The 24267-nt window shown below is 37.4% G+C and overlaps 1 protein-coding gene across 2 annotated transcripts in view; it reads left to right on the top strand.

Annotated features, from left to right (window-relative positions):
• The window catches only part of SHROOM4 (shroom family member 4), a 204446-nt gene that overhangs the window by 113535 nt on the left and 66644 nt on the right, over positions 1-24267 (top strand). The gene's annotated exons all lie outside the window — the stretch shown is intronic.

Here is a 24267-nt window from a genome sequence, read left to right as displayed (position 1 = left end):
GTGGAGCACAGGCTCCAGACGCGCAGGCTCAGTAATCGTGGCTCACGGGCCCAGCTGCTCCGCGGCACGTGGGATCTTCCCAGACCAGGGCTCGAACCCGTGTCCCCTGCATTGGCAGGCAGACTCTCAACCAGTGCGCCACCAGGGAAGCCCCCATTCGGGGTCTTTTGTGTTTCCATACAAATTGTGAAATTTGCCAGTGGTAGTTTGATAGTTATTGCATTGAATCTGTAGATTGCTTTGGGTAGTAGAGTCATTTTCACAATGTTGATTCTTCCAATCCAAGAACATGGTATATCTCTCCATCTATTTGTATCATCTTTAATTTCTTTCATCAGTGTCTTATAATTTTCTGCATACAGGCCTTTTGTCTCCTTAGGTAGGTTTATTCCTAGATATTTTATTCTTTTTGTTGCAATGGTAAATGGGAGTGTTTTCTTAATTTCACTTTCAGATTTTTCATCCTTAGTGTATAGGAATGCAAGAGATTTCTGTGCATTAATTTTGTATCCTGCTACTTTACCAAATTCATTGATTAGCTCTAGTAGTTTTCTGCTAGCATCTTTAGGATTCTCTATGTATAGTATCATGTCATCTGCAAGCAGTGACAGCTTTACTCCTTCTTTTCCGAATTGGATTCCTCTTATTTCTTTTTTTCTCTGATTGCTGTGGCTAACACTTCCAAAACTATGTTGAATAATAGTGGTGAGAGTGGGCAACCTTGTCTTGTTCCTGATCTTAGTGGAAATGGTTTCAGTTTTTCACCATTGAGGACGATGTTGGCTGTCGGTTTGCCGTATATGGCCTTTATTATGTTGAGGAAAGTTCCCTCTATGCCTACTCTCTGGAAGGGTTTTTATCATAAATGGGTGTTGAATTTTGTCGAAAGCTTTCTCTGCATGTATTGAGATGATCATATGGTTTTTCTCCTTCAATCTGTTAATATGGTGTATCACATTGATTGATTTTTATATATTGAAGAATCCTTGCATTCCTGGGATAAACCCCAGTTGATCATGGTGTATGATCCCTTTAATGTGCTGTTGGATTCTGTTTGCTAGTATTTTGTTGAGGATTTTTGCATCTATGTTCATCCGTGATATTGGCCTGTAGTTTTCTTTCTTTGTGACATCTTTGTCTGGTTTTGGTATCAGGGTGATGGTGGCCTCATAGAATGAGTTGGGGAGTGTTCCTCCCTCTGCAATATTTTGGAAGAGTTTGAGAAGGATAGGTGTTAGCTCTTCTCTAAATGTTTGATAGAATTCGCCTGTGAAGCCATCTGGTCCTGGGCTTTTGTTTGTTGGAAGATTTTTAATCACAGTTTCAATTTCAGTGCTTGTAATTGGTCTATTCATATTTTGTATTTCTTCCTGGTTCAGTCTCGGCATGTTGTGCATTTCTAAGAATTTGTCCATTTCTTCCAGATTGTCCATTTTTTTGGCATATAGTTGCTTGTAGTAATCTCTCATGATCCTTTGTATTTCTGCAGTGTCAGTTGTTACTTCTCCTTTTTCATTTCTAATTCTATTGATTTGAGTCTTCTCCGTTTTATTCTTGATGAAGACTCAGGATTTTTTTTTACATATCCTGACGTAGGGAAGTAAGGAAGTAGAGAATATGAGTAATTGGTCCACTTGATAGTTTTCATGGTCACCTAAATTGGCGTATGAGATTGCATTCAGTCTCTTATGGGTATGGTTATTTGTGAGCCTGTTTTTAACTGATCAACTCTAGGTTCACTGATCAAAAGAAGCCGAAAAATCTAGTTTTTGTCCCTGCAAACCTGATGTCCAGATCTTCTACCAACATGATTAGGAGAAGGAGCCATATTTTGGGGCTTTGTCCAGGCTACCTGCCAACCTCTCTAGCTGATCTTTCTCTGTCATGATTATGCCTCTGCCATCTACAATTATTAAATGGAAGGGGTTTAACTGTTACAACTCATTAAAACCGTATTTGTCCTGTCTTGTATTAATATACCAAGGATAGGAGGAGCTTCACAGTTGACACAGTGTTAGAGAAGTCCTGGAAAGGCAAGAGATGTAAGAATCGAAGTACTATTATAAAACAGGGATAGGTAAACTATGGTCTGTGGCAAAATCTGGCCGGCTACCTGTTTTTGTAAATAATATTTTATTGGAATACAGATATGTTCATTCATCTACATGTTGCTTTTATACCACAATGGCAGAGTTGAGTATTTCCATCAGAGAACATATGGCCCTCAAAGTCTAAAATATTTACTACCTGGCTCTTTATAGAAAAAGTTTAAAGCATCCTCCAAAAAGAAGCATCCTCCAAAAAGAAGGTATAAAGCATCCTCCAAAAAGAAGACCTTGAGACTATCTAAATGTTAAAAGGACTGAAAGAGAACCACCACTGTCTACAAGTGAGACTGCATAAAAAAAAATCACAGAATGTTTGAACCAACAAACATGTGAGACCAACTGATGAATTCTTGAGATTCAATTATTCTTTTGAGTTTGGGTGATGATGTGGTTGGTATAAGGCAAAATGAATTGTATTTGTGTTCATACAAGTATGTGTTTGCTTGCTTGCTTCCTCCTATTCAAAAGATATACACACTACTATATATTAAAAAAAAAAACAAACGAGGACCTACTATATAGCACAGGACCTATATTCAATATCTTGTAATAACCTATAATGGAAAAGAATCTGAAAAAGAATATATATGTATGTATATATGTATGTTTATATATATGTATACATACACACACACACACACATATATATATCTGATTCACTTTGCTGTACACCAGAAACTAACACAACATTGTAAGTCAACTATACTTCAATAAAAAAGATATATATTTTAAAATTTTTTTAGAGTATAGTTACTTCACAATGTTGTGTTAGTTTCAGGTGTATAGCAAAGTGAATCAGTTATACATATACATTAAGAAAGATATTTATTGAGTGCTTCTATAATCTAGATAATGAGCTAACTGCTGGGGATACCATAAAGAATAAAACAGACACATTCCCTGCCCATATATAGCTTATAGTCTACTGTGTTTGACCCTGGCATGACTTTGAACAAGTTTACGTAACTTCTTTTAGCCATTCTTTTCCCTCCTGTATAATGAGAATGCTAATGCCTCTTTTGCAAGTTTGTTGTAAGGATTAAATGAGATTTTATATATATATTTTTCCCAAGTCATTCAAAGAATATTTATCGAGTGCCAACTATATTCTAGGCACTGTTCCAGGTATTGGTGATACAGCAGTTAATACAGTAGATTTAAAGAGAAAATCTTGCCCTCATGGAAATTGCATTTTAGTTAAATATATGAAAGTACCTGAGGTAAAGTAGGATTTAATGATTGTTCTTTTCCTTTTCCCGAATAAATAAAAAGATGGCAGTCCTTATCCTTCTGACTTTATACTCCCTGCTAAAGTACTGACTTTAGCAGGGAGTACAATACTGGTTAAAACTATGTTACACAAGTTTCCTTTTAATGGCTAGCACTTTTAACAACATAGATGAGGTGTTATTATCAATCGTAATAATAATTGTCAACCAGATTAATCATTAGGTTGGATAGCACAAGTTGTGAAAAACAACTAGTTCCAAATTGGTTTACTTCTCGTTCCTTGAGTGTGCCTCTTTGCCTTTTCTATGTTGTTCCTTGACCTAGAAAGTTTTTCACCTTTCTCTGCTGAACCAAAGACTGGCCATACACTAAAGTCAAGCTGCAATCAAAGGAAAATGTACTGTCAGAGCTAAAAGGGGTCTCTCTAATCACTGTATTTAGCAACCCCATTTTATACGTGAAAAAAATGCCCAGGACAGGAAAAGACTCTAAGTTCACATAGCTTAGAAGTGACAGAGGTAGGACTAAACAAGCAGCTTCTGCTTACCAGTTAAGCATTCTTTTCACCATTTCTGGGATGTCTCACATTTGCTACCTCCTCTAAGAAGCCTTCCTGCACTTGAGGGAGACATCATCTTCCTACATCCAAAGTACCTTCACTGTCCTAACCTTTACCTTATCTTTTCCCTCTGCCAACTCTTTTATGAATTGATCCACATCCAAGTGTTTCACCTCTCTCCTAGATGCAGGAGACTGCCAGATACCTCTGCCCAACTTTACCTTCTTTCTGACCTGCAGACTTCCATTCCAAAGTGTGTATTACCCCTCAGCCAACTTCCCCACCTAATATCTCTATTTCTGACCATGGCATATTTCCCACCCCTGTAAGTCAAGCTCACAACTGTAGAATCCTCTTCCATTCCCTTTTTTATCCCCAACAGTCCCCAAGCCCTTTCTGAGCTTCTTCTGCAGTGTTTCTAATATCCAACTCATCTATCTCCTTTGCCTTCTTCCTGCTACTGTCAGGGACTCATTACCTCTTGTCTGGATGCCCTCTAACCCATTCTCTGCAATTCTGCCAAATGAATCTCCCTAAAGCACATCTCTGTATTCATTTCAATCAGCAGTAATTGTGCTCTGGGTAAACCTCATGAATTATGAGATCTCAATTGTGCTTAGCCTGGGTCATGTCATTCCCTTTCTCAAAAAAGGCTGCAATTGCCTCCAGAATTAAGTCCAGCCATTTCATTCCAGCATTGAAGACCCTGTATAGATGGGTCTAAAGGACTTTTTTTCTATCCTCATCTCCCTGAAACTCAAGGGATATGCATTTAAAATGTTTATCTCCTCACTTGGACGTACCCAATTCTTTCACTTGTGGCCTGGTCCTCATTCCCCTCTACTTCCTGGAGAAATTTTGCACTTTTGATTTCCACTCTCCTTTTTTCACATATTATCAGCCTGTTATCCTTCTCTTTGCCCTGAGTCCACCCTCTATGTCTGAAAACCAGCTCAGATCTTTCCCATCTTGAAAATAACCTTTGTCAGACCTATGTTTATCTTTAGATATTACCCTTTTTTTCTTTCATAGCTAAATTACCTTGTCTACACTCACTATTCCTACTCTTCCACTTTCCATTCACAACACAACTCATAAGAATCTAATTCTGTCCCTCACCATGTGCCTCAAGTGACTCTGGCCAATATTACCAGTGACCTGTTAATTATTTAAAGCAATGAACTTTTTCCTATTCTTATCTTACTTCACCTCTGCATTACTATGCTAGAGCTGCCATAAAGAAATACCACAAACTGGGTACCTTAAAACAACAGAAATTCTTTCACAGTTCTGGGAGCTAGAAATCTGAAATCAAGGTGTTAACAGGGCCATGCTCTTTCTGAAGACTCTAGGAAAGAATCCTTCCTTGCCTCTTCCTAGCTTCTGGTGGTCGCCAGCAACTCTTGGTGTTCCTTGGCTTATAGGCACATCACTCTAATCTCTGCCTCCTTCTGTGCATAGCATTTCTCTCTTTGTGTCTGCGTCTGCATGGCCTTCTTATAAGGACACCATTTATTGGATTTATGGCTTACCTTAATCTTGTATGACCTCATCTTAACTAGTTACATCTGCAAAGGCCCTATTTCCAAATATGCTTGCATTTTGAAGTTCTGAGTGGACATTAATTTGGGGGTGGGGGACACCATTCAACCCAGTACAGCCTTTCCTCAGTACTTAACACTGTTGAACACTGCTTCCTTCTCAAAATTTCCTCTTCCTTTGGCTCCAGTAACACTATATTTCCCCTAGCTTTTCTTTGTTTTTTTCTTTTCTATTCCTCCACTCCCCTTAAGTATATATTCTCCAGAATTCTACACAAGGTTCTCTACTCTTCTCACACTGTACAATCTGGGTGATTTTAATTCATTCTCATGATTTTACTTAGCAAGTAAGACTTACAAATATCTCATTCTATCCCATACTACTCTCTCATATATCCCACTGCTTTCTGGATATTTGTATGCCCCCACAGATATCTCAAAAACTCCACATGTATGTATTAAATTTATTAACCTCCATCTCCAATACCTGATGAAATCTGCTTCTCCTCCTGTGTACCTCTATAGAAGTAAATAGTTCCCAGTGAACTCAGTTTTCTCAACTACTCAGTTCTGTATCTAATTGACCAAGTCTTGGCAATTTTTACCTACTGAAAATTTCTCACATTTCTCCTCACTTATGTGTTCACTGCAATAGTCCCTCAACTAGTTTATCTACCTCTAGTCTTTCCATGCTCTCCACCTCCTGAATTGAATGTGTTCTCCACACTACAACCAGAGTCTTCTTTTTAAACTTGAATCTGGGGCTTCCCTGGTGGCGCAGTGGTTGAGAATCTGCCTGCTAATGCAGGGGACACGGCTTCGAGCCCTGGTCTGGGAAGATCCCACATGCCGCGGAGCAACTAGGCCCGTGAGCCACAACTACTGAGCCTGTGCGTCTGGAGCCTGTGCTCCGCAACAAGAGAGGCCGCGATGGTGAGAGGCCCGCGCACCGCGATGAAGAGTGGCCCCCGCTTGCCGCAACTGGGGGAAGCCCTCGCACAGAAACGAAGACCCAACACAGCCATAAATAAATAAATAAATAAGTTAAAAAAAATAAAATAAAAAAAAATAAATAAACTTGAATCTGGTCATGAAACCCTTACTCACCACAACCCTTCAAGGTTCCCTATTGTGTTTAAGATAAAATCCAAACTCCTTAATTTGGTTGAACAAGGCCCTTTAGAATATAACCGTATTTATCTCCACACAAGCTTCCAATCTATGCTGTGCCCATGTTCAACTGCATGTACTCCCCAACTGTAACATCATCTCCCATATCTCTGTGTCTTTTCACATTCTGCTCCTTCTTCCTGGCATGATGACTGCTCCCTCCTCTTGTTTGCTTAGCTAACTCAAGACTTGACCAAGGCTTTGCCACTTGTAAGACTCTTTCCTTAGCTCTTTCATCCCTGGACTGTATTAAGTTTTCCTCCCATAAACAACACCCGCTGATTTCCTCTATCTAGAACTGCTTATTCTATATTGTAACAGCCTGTTTACTCATCCGTTTCCCCCTATAAATTTTGGGTGGTGTCCATGTGTTATTTATCCTTGCATCTTTGACATAGCCATCATAGTGCCTAGCAGGGATACAAGTTCAATACTCATCGAATAGCTAATTGAATTGAATGAATGTGTGCCAGGCAAGGGCAATCAGGGTTACCAGAGTGAGGATTAAAAGCTGAGAATCCCAGGGGTGTTGGATTGTCAGACTTCCAAATACTTGAAAATTGAGGTGGTGGGTTCAAGAAAATAAATATGAGTCAAAGATGAGTCCAGAGTTTCTTGCTTAATAGGCTAGATGGAGTTACAAGAACTAGGATTTATTGAGTCCCTACTAGATACTGTGCATTTGACTCAGTATTTTATATACATTATATCAGAAGGAAGTAAAATAATGAGCTCAGTTTTAGACATGCAGAGATTGAAGTATCTATTAAGACCTCTTAGTAGAAATGTCCAGCAGTCAATTGTAACTATAAGTCTTGGGTATAGAAAAGAAACAAAGACACAATAATTAGATTGAGAGTTAGTTGGGTAGATTGTAATTGAAACCTTGGGGGAGGTGGGAGGGATCTTCCAAAAAGGGCAGTATAGAGGGGAAGGGAAGAGGGATGGACAAAATCCTGGGGGACGTATACTTAAGAGCTAAGCACAGGGAGAGAAACTCTTCCTTCCTTCCTCCCTCCTTCCCTTCCTTCCTTCCTTCCTTCCTTCCTTCCTCCATTCCTTCCTTCCTTCCTTCCTTCCTTCCTTCCTTCCTTCCTTCCTTCCTTCCCTCCCTCCCTCCCTCCCTCCCTCCCTCCCTTTCTTCCTTCATCAGACAAATATCTACTAGGGCCATACTCTGTGCCAGGTACTCTTATAGGAACTGGGGATATACCACGGGACAAAATAGTTCTTTTTCTCATGAAGCTGATATTCTAGTGGGGATAGAGGAAGTACACAATAATCACAAACAAGTAAACATATTATATAATATCAGTTTGTGAGAAGTGCTATAAAGGAAAACAAATAAGTGTAAGAGCATATAAAATGACTGAGTGTGGATATAATGGGGACAGAGGAGGCTTTAGCTAGTTCAGGGAAGGCTTCTCTGAAGATATTTGAACTAAGAATTAAATGATGAGAGACAGGCAGCCATATAAAGATCTGGGGAGAAGAGCATTACAGGCAGAAGGATATCAAGTATAAAAGTCCTTAAATGGAAAAATACATGATGTATTCAGGGATCAGAAAGAAAGCTACTGAAACTAGAGTGTAGTAAGCAAAAAGGAGCATGAAAGGAGATGAAATTGAAAAGGTAGTCAGGAACACAGTCACATAGGGCATTGTAAGCTCTGGTAAGGAGTTCAGATTTATTCTAATTGCAGAGCAAACCTGTTCTAAGCAGGACAGCACTATGATTTGTTTTGCACTTGGAGATGAACACCTTGGCTGCTGTATGGAGAACAGACTGTAGGGGGCAGAGTGGAAGCAGGGAAATTTGTTAGGAGGCTAATTCAGGCAAGAGGTGGTTATGGCTTGGCTTGGATTTTAGTAGTGGAAATAGTGAAAAGTAGTTGAATGTGGAATTTGTTTTGGAGGGCTTGTTAATGGATTAGGTTTGAGTTGGGCAGCGTTGTGGTATGGAGTGGGTAGGTAAGAAATAAAAGGTTCCTTGGTTTTGGCCTGAAAACCAAGGTGGGAAAACTGAAGTGGGAAAGACTGGAAGAGGAACAAGTTTGGTGAGTGGTAAGAAGGAATAGGAAATAAATAGCTTGGTTTTATACGTGTTAAGTTTAAGATGTCCATTTGACAGCTACATGCTAATATATACTAAGAAATGAGATAGATGTCAGGAAATAAGTCAGTGTTAACTATTTAAATTTTAGAATCACCCTCTGATAAAGCTTTGAGACTAGATGAAATCTCTAATGGGTTAAGTGTAGACAGCAAAGAGGGGAGGTCCTTGGACTGAGCCTTGGGGTACTCCAATATTTAGCGGTAGGGCAAATGAGCAACCAAAAAAAAAAAAAAGCTGAGAAATGGCCAGTGTGGTAGGAAAAAACCAGAAGAGAATGGTGTCTACAACCCAAGTGAAGAAACTGATTAAAGAAAGAGGGAGTAGTCAACTATGTCAAATGTTGATGAGACATTGATTCTGAGAATTGACTATTGATTTTGGCAACATGGAAGCGATTGGTAACCTTGACAATGGAATGTTGGAGATAAAAGCCTGAATGGATGATTTCATTAAAGAATGGGTAGTGAAGATAATGTCTTCCTAGGAGTTTAGCTGTGAAGGGGTACGGAAAAGTGGAGTATTAGCTGGAAGGGATTTGGGATCAAGAAAGGGAGATTTAATATTAAATATCTTGACTATTTAATATGAAATATCTGACTGCTAATGGGATAATCCAGTAGTGAGGGAGAAATAGATGGTGTAGAAAATAAGGGATAATTTCAGCAGCAAAGTCCTTGGGAGGTCTGAGCAGAAATAGGGGCTTGAACTTTGATTTTTAAAAATAAGCATAATGATCTATATTAAGAAGAGGTAAAGCAAGGTAGGTTGGTAATGAAGTGATGGAAAGATGAGGATGTTCTCTTTTCAATACATCTCTTTTTAAATCAAACATAAGAGGAAGCCATCAGCTAAGAGTGAGAGGAGAAAAGGGGTGTAAAAGAGAAAGAAAGAACAATCAGAGATGTAGGAGCAGACATATGGGAGAGTGGAAACCAAGGGCAGGGGGAGGATTTCAAGAAGGAGCAGGCCATTGATCAATAATGTTAAATGCTCTTGCATTGAAGTTGTATGAATATTGAAAAGAGGCTATTGGGTTTGCTAATTAGATGACTGGTTGACGTTGGCAGAAAAGACTTCATTAAAATATTAGAGGCAGAGGCCCAATTTCAGTGAAGGGTAAACGGGATATAAGGAACTGTATTTGTAAACAATATTCTTTAGAAAAGGAGGTAGGCTCCTAGAGTAATGAAAATAAAAACAAAAATAAACAAATGGGACCTAATTAAACTTAAAAGCTTTTGCACAGCAAAGGAAACCATAAACAAGACGAAAAGCCAACCCTCAGAATGGGAGAAAATATTTGCAAACAAAGCAACAGACAAAGGATTAATCTCCAAAATATACAAACAGCTCATGCAGCTCAATATCAAAAAAAACCCCAAAAACAAAAAACAACCCAATCAAAAAATGGGCAGAAGACCTAAATAGACATTTCTCCAAAGAAGACATACAGATGGCCAACAAACACATGAAGAGATGCTCAACATGACTAATTATTAGAGAAATGCAAATCAAAACTACAATGAGGTATCACCTCACTCCAGTTAGAATGGGCATCATCAGAAAATCTACAAACAACAAATGCTGGAGAGGGTGTGGAGAAAACGGAACCCTCTTGCACTGTTGGTGGGAATGTAAATTGATATAGCCACTATGGAGAACAGTATGGAGGTTCCTTAAAAAACTAAAAATAGAATTACCATATGACCCAGCAATCCCACTCCTGGGCATATATACAGAGAAAACCATAATTCAAAAAGACACATGCACCCCAATGTTCATTGCAGCGCTATTTACAATAGCCAGGTCATGGAAGCAACCTAAATGCCCATCGAAAGACGAATGGATAAAGAAGATGTGGTACATATACACAATGGAATATTACTCAGCCATAAAAAGGAATGAAATTGGGTCATTTGTAGAGGCGTGGATGGACCTAGAGACTGTCATACAGAGTGAAGTAAGTCAGAAAAAGAAAAACAAATATCGTATATTAATGCATATATGTGGAATCTAGAAAAATTGTATAGATGATCTTATTTGCAAAGCAGAAATATGGACACAGACGTAGAGAACAAACGTATGGATACCAAAGGGGAAAGGGGAGTGGTGGGATGAATTGGGAGATTGGGATTGACATATATACACTATTGATTCTATGTATAAAATGGATAACTAATGAGAACCTACCGTATAGCACAGGAAACTCTACTCAGTGCTCTGTGGTGACCTAAATGGGAAGGAAATACAAAAGAGAGGGGAGATATATATACGTATAGCTGATTCACTTTGCTGTACAGTAGAAACTAACACAACATTGTAAATCAACTATACTCCAGTACAAATTAAAAAGAAAAGAAAAGGAGGTAGGGGATAATAAGTTGGAGAGAACGTTCTATTTATCTTCTTTATTAGACTGTGAATTCCTTGAGGAAGAGGAATATGTCAGATTCACATGGTATACCTAGTAACTTGTACAGGATATGACACTGCTGGTTTTCAATAAAAGTTGAGTATGTGAGTGAATGAATGAATTCTGTACCCAGATAGAGTCAATGAAATCTTCTAAGATGTTCTTTTGAGAAATTGGATCTGTTTTACTACCCTAAAAACAAGTGGTTGGAAAAAATAGCTAAAGAGGTGCTTCTGTACCCTAGAGGAACAGAAGAATGGAGATGACAAAGGAGGAAGTTCAAATGCAATCTGTGGTGTCTGGACACCCACACCACTGCCCAGTGTATAGGTGGAGACCTGGAAGGTCTGACCCCAGAACTGCAAGAACTTAGATGGTGTTTTCTGCATAGGGTAGGAAATACTGAGGTGGCTAGAAGTTGTGACGGGGCTGCAGAGTTTCCTTTGCCGATGTTAGCTTAAGAGTCAGCCAATTGACTCTTGGGGAGGGGAGGGAATAGGGTGTGATAGCCATATAGTTATATTTGAAGGGTATAAATACAACAACAAATGAGGAATTGCAGAGATTGGGATCAGGGTTGATCAGAGCATAATTAGATGAAATCAAGACAAGGAATATTTTGGCTGACTATCAGAGAAACCATCTTGACACTGAAAATTACTGGATTGTGGGCTAACCTTTGAGAGGAAATAGTGGAAACCCTGCCACTGAGTCATTTATAATTATTTACAATTAGGCAGGACAATGTAGTTGAGAAATAATGTAGCATAATACAAGGAGTGGTTTTGCTCTGTTCCCAGAGGGATGGACTGGATATGACCTAATAGCTTTTTCCTACACTAATTTGGTTGATTGTGTCAGAGAAAAAACTGGTTGATCATTTTGTTTTCCTGCTGTTGAGTGACTCATACCTGAGTTGACCACAGGGTTATAACAAAGAGAATGTCCATTGATTAGACAGGGACAGAATATGGCTGATGACAGAATATGGAATGGGGGGCCAAGAGGTTGGAAGAGAAGACAAACTTCTTCAAAACTTGAAGAGTTGGTTAGGAACAAGGAACAGGTAAAGCTCCCTAAAATTAAGGCCTTGTGTTGTTTACCATTGATTTCAGGACATGGATCCAGAGCCTGGAATATAGTATTTGAGGAATAAATAGCTGATGAATTAATGAATGGCACCTTGGGAAGAACACTTAGGAACACCAGTATAATACAAGCAGTGGACTGATAGATTGAACATGTTCCTTAACATATTTGAATCAGCTTTCTCATTTCCTTTTCAATGGGTGCTTCTGAGAATGAAATAAGAGCATGTAGATAAGATGCTTGGCATTTAGCACCTTAAAAAGTATTAGCTCTAGTTCCTCTTTATTTTTCCAGACTCAGTCTCTCCCAACAAGTCAAACTTTCTGTTTATGTTTTACCACGTTGGGAATAAAGAAAATTATACCTTTTCTCTTAAAAAATCATAGATATTGATGTTAAAACAGCTTAGCTTAACATTAACCGACACAGCAGGCAATTTTAGAGCAATTTTTAAAAACAATAAACAGCTAAGGCACTATCGGGTATGATACTCCTTCACTTTGCTTTTATCAACTCAACCCCAAATCTTAATGCAAACAAAATAAAAAAGCTCTCTGGCAACATGTCCTCATCCTTGGGACTCGGTCAGTATCCAAAACACCCGGGGCTGCCGCTTTCAGTGATTAACTGTAATTCACACTATGTTGGCCACAGATAAGCTGCTCCGCTGGCCTTAGCTGTTGGAGCTAACCAGTGGAAGAAATTCTAAGTTTACCTTTTCCACCTCCTTGCTTCCGGATTTCCTTCTATCGTTTTTTTGGTCCTTCCACACCAGACAGAATTTATAAATAAAAGAATAGCTTCATTAAAGAAGTAATACCACTAAATGTATAAAAATCTCTTTTCTCTCTTGTCCTTAAGCAGGAGGTTATTTTCTCTTTTTCTCTTTTGTATTTCTTCTCTTCCCTCCACTTTGCTGCTTTTTGAGCTGGAGTTAGGGGACACTGGTTTAATTTGGATACAATAACTGGGCTTAATTAATATCCCAGGGCAGGTCATTTCCTTTAGCAACACTGCCTGACACTTTTTTTTCTCTGAAATGTTTATTCCAAGGGCTTATATCCCTTGCACAGAACAGAATGTTTTAGACAATATTTAAACATAGTTTTTTTATCAGAGAGTTAAAGTGATCCTATCATAACAGCTAAAGATGGGTGCAGAGAATTTGGTGAGCAATCAAGGAAGTGCGGTAAAATGATTCATGGATTGAAAAGTCATTCAAGTGAAGGCTTTGTAAAAGAAGCAAGATTATTCAACCCAGAGAAGATAAAATTTTCAGACCCTGAGAAATAGCCACTTACCATGGATGGTTTAAAAAACAAAACAAAACAAAAAAATGCCGACTTAATTCATTCCACAACCAATTTAATGTTCATGGAGGAGTTTTGCCTTGTAAAGTAAATAAGCCTTGTGTTGGATTCTTTATATATTTGTTTTGCAAGACAGGAAGACATGATTTAATAATTGCTTTTAAGTATTGAAAAGTATTCTCTAGGAAAAAAAATCCACGTTTCTAGAATGCTAGGAATTGAGTCCCATGGTCTCCTCTATCCACCCCCTTTTCCCTGTCAACCCTAAGACTTCCCGTCAGCCACTTTATTTTTCTTAAAAAAATCTACTTTCCCATGCTGTCCATACCAGAAAATACATTCTGTGACACACACAACAGGATGTCTAACTGTTTTCTTTTTCCGTTAAGGACAGCACAAGAGGAAATGGCATCATTTGTAGCAGAAGGGATTTTAGCTAGGTCTTCTAGAGGACTTCCAAATCACTTTCTGTAGTCAGTGATAATTTACCAAAGAAAGCTATGGAATTTTCTTTACTGACCTCAGCAGATCCTTACCTCCCCAGAGATGCCATGCTGAGACAGAACAGGAGAAGGGAGTTGGCAGCAATGGCTGAGAAATGGATGAACTACAGCCTTTTCATCTCTTTATTTTATTCAAGCCAGAGTTCTCAAAATGCATTGAGGGGAATCTAAACTACTTTTGTGAAGACTGAATGGCAAGCAGTCAGAAAAGAACATTTGGACTTTGCTCCATCAGTTTCTTTTTGTCCCTCACATGTACACACACACCCAGCTTCCCAGTCTGTCCTTTCAACATGTAATGTAATTTATTACCATGGCTTCAACTACCTGAATCCTGATTACTCTCCCATTTACATCTCTAGCCCAGAACTATTTTCTGAATACTAGCTTCATATTTCCAGTTGTCAAAGGACATTTCTGTCTAAAAACAGTTACCTCAACCTCAACATTTCTTGATATTCCCCCTCCAAAAACAAGAACCCCTCTTCCTTTCCTGTTCCTTATTTCATTTAATAGTCCTAGTCACCTAACGTAGGACGTAGAGGAACATCTTGATCCCTCCTTTCTCTTAGCTACCCATTTCACTTTTATCTAATCAGTTACCAAATCCTGTTGATTCTACCTCAAATATGTCTTCTTTCACATCTCATGCTTTCAGCCTCTTTGAACATCTTAATCATTCCCTGAATATACAGTATCTTCTTTTTTTTAAAATTTGATTTAATTTTTATTTTTTATTGGCGTATAGGTGATTTACAATGTTGTGTTAGTTTCAGGTGTACAGCAAAGTGATTCAGATATATATATATACATATATATATATATATATATATATACACATATATATATACATATATATATATGTATATATATATTCTTTTTCAGATTCTTTTCCCATATAGGTTATTACAGAATATTGAATAGAGCTCCCTGTGCTATGCAGTAGGTCCTTGTTGATTATCTATTTTATATATAGTAGTGCATATATGTTAATCCAAAGCTCCTGATTTATCCCTCCCCCTGCCCCATGTTTCCCCTTTGGTAACCATAAGTTTGTTTTCGAAGTCTGTGAGTCTGGTTCTGTTTTGTAAATAAGTTCATTTGTATCATTTTTTTAAGATTCCACATATAAGTGATATCATATGATATTTGTCTTTCTCTAACTTACTTTAGTATCTTCTAATGACTCTTTGCCATTTACAGATACATTTCTCTCTGCTTGGAATAGTCTCCCATCCCTTCTTTACCTGGTAAGCCCCTACTCATTGTAAAGGGCCCCACTATATATTACAAGCCGTTCCTCATTCCCACAGGAGAGCTCATGGTTCTTTCCTCTGTGCACTTACCATATCTCATCATACCTATCAGTTTAGGTATCTCTTTTCCTACTAAACTATGAGCACCTTGAAAGCAGGGACTGCATCTTAATAATCTTTAAAATCCCAGCATTTAATGTTCTGTGATAACAATAAAGAATGAATGATGTAACCTAAATCCAATTTATCAATTTTTCTTTTAATGGATCAGTCCTTTTGGTGTCAAGTTTAAGAATTATTTGCATAACCCTAGATTCCAAAGATTTTCTCCTTTTTTTTCTAAATTTATGGTTTTATTTTTACATTAAATCCATGATCCATTTTGAGTTTTTTGTGTGTAAGTGTAAGACTTATGTCAAGGTTCATAAGTCTAATTGCTTCAACACCATTTGTTGAAAAGGCTATCTTTCCTCCATTAAATTGTTTTTGCAACTTTGTCAGAAATAAGTTGGGCATATCTGTTTGGGTCTTTTTCTGGATTTTCTATTTTGTTCTTAGGTCCCTGTCTTTCTAGAATAATTGTGTCTATACCTACAAAAAAAATCTTGGTGAGATTCTGACAGGAATTGCATTAAATCTGTATATGAATTTTGGGAGAACTGACATTTTTACTATGTTGAGTCTTCTAATCCATGAATACAGTGTGTCTGTTTACTTAGATCTTTGATTTCTTTTATCAGCATTGTTGTCGTTCTCAACATACACATCCTATACATGTTCTATTAGATTTACACCTAAGTATTTCATTTCCTTTGCAGCAATTGTAAATGATACTTTAAAAAATTTGTTTCCTCATGTCTGTTGTTAACGTATAGAAATGCAATTGCTTTTTGTGTTGATCTTGTATGTCTCAAACTTGTTGAACTTGGAAGTTCTAGGAATTTCCTTTATTTGTTTTTGTTTTTAGATTCCTTGAATTTTCTATGTATGTCATCTATAAATAGGGACAGTTTTATTTCTTCCTTTCCAATTTGAATGCCTTTTTATCGCTTTTACTTGCCTTATTGTGCTGGCTATAAATTCCAGTGCTATTTTGAATAAGAGTGGGGAGAGTGGATATCCTTCCCTTGTTTCTTATCTTGGGGGGAAAGCATTGTCTTTCATTATTAAGTATGATGTTAGCAGTAGGATTTTTGTAGATGCTCTTTATCAAGTTGATGGAGTTCTCCTTTATTCCATGTTTGCTGAAAATTATCATGAATGGATGTTGGATTTTGTCAAATGCTTTTTCTGTGTGAATATATGATTGCATGAGTTTTCTTCTTTAGCCTGTTGATGTGATATATCACATTGACTGATTTTTGAAAATAGAACCAGCTTTACATCAGAGGAATAAACCCCACTTGGCCACATTATATTATTCTTTTTATATATTGCCAAATTCTATTTTCTGATATTTTGTTAAGGATTTTTTATTACCTGTGTCATTATTCATGCAGTCTGTAGTTTTATAAATCTGTCTTTGTCAGGTTTTTATATCAGGGTAATACTAGCTTCATAAAATAAATTGGGATTTATTTTATCTGGAGGATACTGTGTAGAATTGGTGCTAATTCTTCTTTAAGCATTTGGTAGAATTCTCTAGGGAAACCATCTGGGTTTGGGGATTTCTTTAAGGAGAATTTTTTATTTACAAGTTAAATTTCCTTAATAATTATGGGACTCTTCAAATGATCTATTTCACATTGGGTAAGTTGTGGTAGTTTGTAGTATTCAAGGAATTTGTGCATTTCATCTAAGTTGTCATATTGATGTGTATAAAGTTGTTCATAGTATTCCCTTGTTGTCTTTTTTATATCTGCAAAGTCTATAGTGAGAGCCTTTGTTTCAGTCCTGATATTGGTAACTTGTATCTTGTCTCTTTTTTCCTTTGTCAGTCTTGCTAGAGGTTTGTCAATTATATTATCCTTTTCAAAAAATCAGCTTTTTTTATGCATTGATTTTCTCTATTTTTTTACTTTAAATTTCACTGATTTTTGCTCTTATCTTTACTACTTCCTGTCTTCTGCTTGCTTTGGGTTTTTCACTTTCCTTTTTCTAGCTTTTTGACATGGGAGCCTAGATTATTGATTTGAGCCTTTTTTCCTTTACAAATATAAGCATTTAGTGCTATAAATTTTCCTCAACACTACTTCATCTGTGTCACACAAATTTTGATATGTTGTATTTTCATTTTCATTTAGTTAATGTAATTTGTATTTCTCTGGAGAGTTCCTCTTTGATCCATAGATTCCTTAGAAGTATATTGTTTAGCTTCCATTTGTTTTCTACAATATTATTCATTCCTAGTTTAATTTCACTGTGGTCAGAGAATATGCTGTGTATGACTTCAGTTCTTTTAAATCTGTTCAGGTTTGTTTTATATCCCAGGATATAGTCTATCTTGGTATATGTTCCATGAGCACTTGAAAATAATGTACATCCTACTGTTGTTGGGTGAGGTAGTGTGTAAATGTAGATTGGATCTTGTTGGTTTATGGTAATGTTGAATTCTTCAGTATCCTTGATTATCTTCTGTCTAGTTGTTCTATTAATTGCTGAAAGAGGAGTGTTGAAGTCTCCAAGTATAATTGTGGATTTGTCTATTTTTCCTTCTAGTTCTATCAGTTTTTGCTCATGCATTTTGCAGTTCTGTTGTTTGATGCATACACATTTAGGGTTGTTATTTTGTCTTGGTGGGTTGACCCTTTTATCATTTTGCAATGTCCTTCCCTTTCTCCAGTAATTTTCTTTTCTCTGAAACCTGCTTTACCTGTTATTAATATAGCCATTCCTTCTTTGTTTTGATTAGTATTCACATAATATATTTTCCTATCCTTTTGCTTTCAACCTGCCTATATTGTTTTATTTGAAGTGAGTTTCTTTTGATGGTATGTCATTGGGTCATGTGTTTTTATGCACTCTGCCAATCTCTTATCTTTTAATTGGTATATTTAGACCATTTGCATTTAATATAATTATTGATAAGTTAGGGCTTAAGTAAAATATTTTATTTTTCTTTCTCTTTGTACTCTTTGTTTTTCTTACCTTACTGTGGGTTACTTAAACATTTATTAGAATTCCATTTTTATTTATCTCTAGTTTTGGGGCATATCTCTCCATATAGCCTTTTTACTTGCTGCTATAGGTATTATATTATATATACATAAATTATCCCAGTCTATTGGTATTGTCATTTTACCATTTTGAGTAAAGTACAGAAAACTTATCTCCCTTTACAACGCTTTATCTCCCAACATTTATAATAAAATTTTCTTCAATATTTATGCTACATACATTTACAACTGTATCAGACATTGCTATAATTTTTGTTTCCACCATCAGACATAATTTAGAAAACTCTAGAGGAAAAGGAAGTCTATTGTTTTTACCCATTTTTTTGCCTTGTTTTCTTCCTTCCTGAAATTCCAGGATTTCTTCTTTTGTCATTTCCTTTCTTTTAGAGAACTTCCTTTAGCCATTATTTTAGACTAGGTCTGCCAGTGATGAATTCTCTTAGTTTTCCTTCATCTGGGAATGTCTTGATTTCCCCTTCATTCCTGAAGGATATTTTCTCTGGATATAGGATTCTGGGTTGATAGTTCTTTTCTTCCAGCAGTTGAAAAATATTGTGCCAACTTCTTTCTGGCTGCATTGCTTTATGATGAGAAATCATATGGCTTTCAAATTATTTTTCTTATACAGGTAAGGTATTATTTCTCTCTCTCTGCTTTTAAGATTTTCTTTTGTCTTTAGCTCAGACTTTTGGCTAAGATGTGTCTTGGTATGAATTTCTTTGGCTTTATCCTGTTGGAGTTTGCTTAGCTTCTTGAGTTTCCAGGTTTAGGTCTTTTGCCAAATTTGGGGAGTTTTCAGGCGTTATTTGTTCAAGTACTTTTTTTTAGTCCTGTCATCTTTCTTTTTTTCTAGGACTCCAGTGCCATTAATGTTAGATATTTCATTATAGTCCCACAGGTCCCTAAGGTTCTCTTTATTTTTCTCAGTCTATTTTCTTCCTGTTGTTAATACTGGGTAATTTTTATTATTCTGTCTTCAAGTTCACTGATTCTTTTGTTCCCTTCATTATGTTATTGAGACTATTCATCTAGTTTTTTATTTTGAATATTGTATTTTTAAGTTCTAAAATTTCCATTAGGTTCTTCTTTATAGCTTCTATTTCTTTGCTAAGAATTTCTGTTTTTTCATTTGTTTCATGTATGTATATATTTGACCACTGAAGCATTTTTATTATGGTCACTTTATCATATGATTCTAACATTTTTGTCATCTTGATATTGTTGTCTATTGATTATCTTTTTAACTTCAGTTTGAGATCTTCCTGTGTTCTTTGTATGACAGGTGATTTGCAGTTGAAATCTAGACATTTTGAGTATTATGTTATGAAACTTTGGGTCATATTTAAACTTTCTGTTTTAGCTGGCTTCTTCTGACACCACTCTGGCAAGGGAAAGGGGTTGCTGCCTCCTTGCTGCCACATGGAGGTAGAAGTCCAGGTTCCCTATTGGAATTTACTAATACCCAAGGAGGGAGGCTCCTTTCTCTTGCTAAATCTGTCCTTGGTGCTCTCCATGTGGTCTCCTCTGACACCACCTCAATAGGGAGAGGGAGTGCCTCCTTGTTACCACAGGTGGGATTACATGCCCATGTTCCTTACATGGTCTCCATAACAATGGAGACAGGAGTGGATAGTGGAGGGCTTGTTACCACCCAGCATGGATGAAAGTCCTATCCCAGAATTCAGCCTTTTCTGCCACCACCTTGGCCGTGATGATGTCAGAAAAGACCTTATTATAGCATGGCCAGGGTGGAAATCTAGGCTCTCCATTCAGCCTTTGTTGGCATGAGTAGAGATGGGGCCACAGTTTTTCTGTGGTATTTGGCTGGAATAGAGAAGTTATATCTAAAATTTTTCTGTCTTGCTAGTCTACCCCTCTCCTGGTTCTCTGGATAGGAAGAGCAGGCTTCTGTTGGGACTTATTTTGTCTGTGCCCATTTAGCATTTCCAGTTTGTTGCCTCTCAGATCGAAGCCTTGGCTATATAAGGCAAAAAGAAAGCCCAGGGAACTTACAACCATATTGTTCCTTGGAAAGGAAGGTCCTTTGTCAGTCAGCTTTTTTAATGTAATAGATGTCTTCTTCATTACCTTAAGACTCTTCTAATTGGATTGTTTGTTTTTTACTATTGGGTTTTAAAATTTCTCCATATAGGCTAGATACTAGTCCTTTGTCGGATGTATGTTTTGCAAATATTTTCTCCTAGTGAGTGGTATCAGAGGAAAACATATGAGAGTGTTCTTATGTTTGTTTTAGTGTCCAAGATTTTTAGTTGTACTTCGTGGAAGGAATAAGGAAAAGTTCATCTACTACATTTTCACAGAAGTGGAAGTTTCAATAATGTTTTAATCCCTCATCCTGAGATTTTTAAGCCTTACCTCCCCATATCTTCAATTAATTCAAAATTAAATAAATGTCTAAATTGAATAAATGTCTTTATTAAAAATCAATATCTTGCAAAAAATGAATCTAGAAACAGACCTTACACCCTTCACAAAAATTAACTGAAAATGGACCATAGACCTAAATGCAAAATGCAAAACTATAAAACTCCTAGGGGATAACATAGGAGAAAACCTAGATGACTTTGGGTATGGTGATGACTTTTTAGATACAACACCAAAGTCAGGATCCATGAAAGAAATAATTGATAAGCTAGACTTCATTAAGATTATAAACTTCTGCTCTGGGAAAGACATTGTCAAGACAATGAGGAGACAAGCCACAAACTGAGAGAAAATAGTTTAAAAAAATACATCTGTTATCCAAAATATGCAAAGGGCTCTTCAAACACAACAATAAAAAAACAAACAACCTAATTTAAAAATGGGCCAAAGACCTGAACAAACAACTCATCAAAGAAGATATACAGATGGCTAATAAGCATATGAAAAGATGCTCCATGTCATATGTCATCAGGGAAATGCAAATTATAACAACGAGATACCACTACATACCTGTTAGAATGGTCAAAATCTGGAATACTGACAATACCAAATGCTGACAAGGATGTGGAGCAACAGGAACTCTCGTTCATTGCTAGTAGGAATGCAAAATGGTACAGCCGCTTTGGAAGATTGTTCGGCAGTTTCTCACAAAACTAAATATACTCTTACCATAAGATCCAGCCAGTGCACTCCTTGGTATTTACCCAGATGAGATGAAAACTTATGTTCATTCAAAAACATGCACATGGATGTTTATATAAGCTTTATTCATACTTGCCAAAACTTGGAAGCACCAAGATACCCTTCAGTAGATGAATGGATAAATAAACCATGGTACATCCACACAATGTAATATTATTCAGCGTTTTATGTATATATGAGTTATCAAGCCATGAAAAGACATGGAAAAATCTTAAATGCATATTATTAAGTGAAAGAAGCTGATCTGAAAAGGCTATATAATGTATGATTCCAGCTATATGACATTCTTGAAAAGGCAAAACTATAGAGACAGCGAAAATATCAGTGGTTGCCCAGGGTTAGAGGGAGGGAAGGGAGGGATGAAAAGGCAGAACACAGGATTTTCAGGGCAGTGAAACTATTCTGATGATACTCTAATGGTGGATACATGTCATTATGCATTTATCCAAACCCATAGAATGTACAACACTGAGAGCAAACTATGTAAACTGGACTTTGGGTGATAATGTTGTATCAAGGTAGGTTTATCAGTTGTAACAAAAGTACCACTTTGGTGGAGGATATAGATAATGAGGAAGGTTATGCATGTGTAGGGGCAAGGGGTATATGGGAAATCTCTGTACCTTCTTAATTTTGCTGTGAATCTAAATCTATACTAAAAAATAGTCTTTTTACATTTTCTTTTTTAAAAAATTTTTATTGGAGTATAGTTGATTTACAGTGTTGTGTTAGTTTCAGGTGTACAGCAAAGTGAATCAGTTATACGTATAAAAATCCAATGTCTTTTTTACAGCAGCTAAACTAAGCAAACCTTAAGCACCAAAAGTGTTCCTTTTAGCTGATGAAAGAAACATATGAATCCTGAAGGCAGTCAGTATTTTATTTTTCACCAGTCCTTATTACTTAGCTTCTTCAAGCCCCAGTCTTAAACTTGGATCCTAATGAGTATGCCAACCCTGGATCTTATTGCAAGTGTCAAGATCCCTTCTGGGGATTTGTCTCTAAACTGCCAGCTCTGGACTTCAGGCCAGTTTCTATTTTGAGTGAAAGCTTCAATCTAGCAAGAGTGCATTGATTGCTTTCCAGCTAATCAAAGGGAAAGCATTGGTTGGCTGTTCTGGCATCCTTGTTCAGCTAAAAATGATTATGTCTCTGGCTCCTAATGCAAAGATACATTCTTCCTTTTTTTCCTGTGATGAGGGTGCAGAATATCCTTCAATTTTGTTAAGTATAAAGTTAATGTATGCCTTTGAATAGTCTTTGAGAAGTTATGAAGGGTAGTTTTTCTCTCTAGGGGAAGGAGCAGAACATCACCTGCCCTTCTCTTTCTCTCAGTCATAAAATTTGTGTGATTTAAATTTACATACAGTTGGTCTGCCCTGGTGGCGCAGTGGTTAAGAATCCGCCTGCCAATGCAGGGGACATGGGTTTGAGCCCTGGTCCGGGAAGATCCCACATGCCACGGAGCAACTAAGCCTGTGTGCCACAACTACTGAGCCTGTGCTCTAGAGCCCCTGAGCCACAACTACTGAAGCCCGCGAGCCACAACTACGGAAGCCCATGAGCCACAATTACTGAAGCCCGGGCGCCTAGAGCCTGTGCTCCACAACAAGAGAAGCCACCACGATGAGAAGCCTGCGCACCGCAAAGAAGAGTAGCCCCCACTCGCCGCAACTAGAGAAAAGCCAGTGCGCAGCAAAGAAGACCCAACACACCCCAAATAAATAAATAAATAAATTTATATAAATAAATAAATTTATATACAGTGAAAGTTACTTACCTGAGGTTATCCCTCTTTGCACTTCAGGAATAGATTTCTTAAAGTACTCATGGCCCTTCCAACAGAATGGAACATTTGAAACAAAAATTCAAAACTTGTCTTGGTACATGAATTTTGTATGAAATTAGGAAAATTTTCTCTTGTGATATCCTTCCTTCTTTCTCTGTTTGTGTGTGTATGTGTGTGTGTGTGTGAGAGAGAGAGAGAGGGAGTGAGAGATTCTTTGCTACTCTGTACTTCTTGGGAGAAGCTTGGGGTTTAATAAAGAAAAGTTTAAGGATGAGTGGAGTGAATTCCCTGGTGGTCCAGTGGTTAGGACTCCACGCTTCCATTGCAGGGAGCCTAGGTTCAGTCCCTGGTTGGGGAACTTAGATCATGCAAGCTGCACAGCCAGAAAAAAAGGATGAGTGGAGAAGGGCACTCATGAAGTGATGGCGAGTATGGCTGATCTCTTATATGTGATTCAGGATCACGATTATGATGAATCCTTCCGAACACAAAGAATGAAGAATTGCTAGAAGCCCTTTGTCATGCCACAGTAAAAAGAATTTCTTCTTTCCTTCCTCATGCTTATCAGGGTAAACACTTGCAATAGCCATTGGTTTGCCATAACTGGACAGGGAAAGTAGCTCTGTGTTGCCTGTGTATTATATCCGAGGATCTAAGTGGCTTGCTTGGCCTGAGACCTCGTGTGATCATGAGAACTTAATTAGTGATAGCACCCTTACATCAACTGAATCCTTACCAGAGTTCTACAAAGTATGTATTATGTGAGGAAACCAAGGCTCAGAATGGACACGTCAGTTGTCTTAAGCCACACAGCTAATAAGTGTCAGAGCTGGGACTTGAATCCAGTCTCTGTGTGTGACTCCAGAATCCATCTCTTTTTCCTGTATTAACATTGCTGTGAATTCCAGTCATAGGGACTA

The sequence above is a fragment of the Eubalaena glacialis genome, chromosome X (assembly GCF_028564815.1).
Source record: "Eubalaena glacialis isolate mEubGla1 chromosome X, mEubGla1.1.hap2.+ XY, whole genome shotgun sequence".
Lineage (NCBI taxonomy): Eukaryota > Metazoa > Chordata > Mammalia > Artiodactyla > Balaenidae > Eubalaena > Eubalaena glacialis.
The sequence above is the reverse complement of the archived record's forward strand: the minus strand, read 5'-3'. Positions and strand labels throughout refer to the sequence as shown.